The sequence below is a fragment of the Nematolebias whitei genome, unplaced genomic scaffold, assembly GCF_014905685.2.
Source record: "Nematolebias whitei isolate Nwh7 unplaced genomic scaffold, NemWhi1 Nwh_scaf_11330, whole genome shotgun sequence".
Lineage (NCBI taxonomy): Eukaryota > Metazoa > Chordata > Actinopteri > Cyprinodontiformes > Rivulidae > Nematolebias > Nematolebias whitei.
In genome coordinates, this window is record NW_023629875.1 from 1 (window position 1) to 1826 (window position 1826).

General features: G+C 40.4%; 1 pseudogene; it reads right to left on the reverse strand.

Moving 5' to 3' along the window:
- Positions 1–6: 6 nt before the first annotated feature.
- LOC119429932 lies at positions 7–1161 on the reverse strand (annotated as a pseudogene).
- Between the last annotated feature and the right edge of the window lie 665 nt (positions 1162–1826).

A 1826-nucleotide genomic window follows, 5' to 3' on the forward strand; every position in this document is an offset into this window, starting at 1 on the left:
GAGTTTTCCTTTACTCTGCATAAAAAGAGCAATGTCTTCCCTGAGCTCAAAAAATCGCTTGAGGACTTTGCTCCCACTCAGCCACCGCACTTCTGTATAGTACGGCACATCCCCGTGTTCCGAGCCCATATCCAGCAAAAACTGCTGGAACTGCTGGTGATTCAGGCCACGCGCCCTAATGAAGTTCACTGTTTTCATGACTGTGGTCACAATGTCCTCCATCCCCAGCACCTTCCCACACAAAGCTTCTTGATGGATAATGCAATGATACGTTATCAGAGGCGTGTGACAGTTCATTTTTTGCATTTTCCTCTTCATTAGTCCAACCAAGCCCACTTTTCCTCCACACATTGCCGGTGCACCGTCTGTAGTTAATCCCACCAAGTTTTCTCACTGCAATGCATTTTTACTTACGGACTTCTCCACCGCATCAAAAAGGTCCTGTCCCGTCGTGGTCCCATGCATTGCAGCCACATCCAACAGCTCCTCAGTGATAGAGAGGTCCGACTTTATGCCTCTAATAAAAATTGATAACTGCGCTGTGTCTGTGTTATCTGTGCTTTCATCAACAGCTAATGAAAAAGCTGTGTAGCTGCGTGTCTCCTCGGTCAGCTGTGTTGTAAGATTTTCTGCAAGTTCCTTCACTCGGTTCGCGATGGTGTTTCTTGATAAACTGACATTTTTAAAAGTCTGTAACTGGTCGGGACACACCTGCTCACAGACCTTCAGCATGCACTGCTTCAAAAACGCTCCCTCTGAAAAAGACTTGGAAGCGTGGGCGATTTCTTCAGCCACAATGAAGCTAGCTTTCACTGCGGCCTCGTTTTTGGCTGTGGATTTCGTGAAAAAACTCTGCTGCGACCGCAGTTTGCCTTTTAATTCTTGGGCAATTTGTTGCTTTTCTTGAAGGCTAGCTTTAGTGTACTTAGCTCCGTGTTTGGTGTCAAAATGTCGATGCAGATTGTACTCTTTGACAACCGACACCGCCTCGTAACACAAAAGACATACTGGTCTTTCTCCTTGAAGCACAAACAAGTATTCGCCTTCCCATCTTTCTTGAAACAGTCTTCCATCTGCATCAACTTTTCTCTTTCTGGACATTTTGGGATCATTATTTATATCTCAATTCCACTCGTTGGCATGGATGTGGAAACACTGCCGCGGCTACCGATGTAGAAAGGCATTGTGGGAAATGTAGTTTTTGGTCAAAGCACGCTCTTAATTTATTTTTTGGTATTTATTTTTAGACACTCAAAACTTTTAAGCTCTCGCGGGCCACATAAAATGACATGGCGGGCCACATCTGGCCCGCGGGCCTTGAGTTTGACATGTGCTTTAGTGTTTCCCTGGAGAAACCACTTTCCATGACTAACTGTGATGGCACTTTTATCTTTCTAAATAAGGGGGAAAACACATCTGCGCTTATTTTTGTTTTGTTTGCTGTTCCAACTGTCAGCTCTGTGAACTGCTTTGGCTGTCAATATTAGACATTATTAGACATTATTAGACATTATTAGTATTAGACATTATTAGACATTATTAGACATTATTAGACATTATTAGACATTATTAGTATTAGACATTATTAGACATTATTAGTATTAGACATTATTAGACATTATTTGTATTAGACGTTATTAGACATTATTTGTATTAGACGTTATTAGACATTATTAGACATTATTAGTATTAGACATTATTAGACATTATTTGTATTAGACGTTATTAGACATTATTAGACATGATTAGACATTATTAGACATTATTAGACATTATTAGTATTAGACATTATTAGACATTATTAGACATTATTAGACATTATTAGA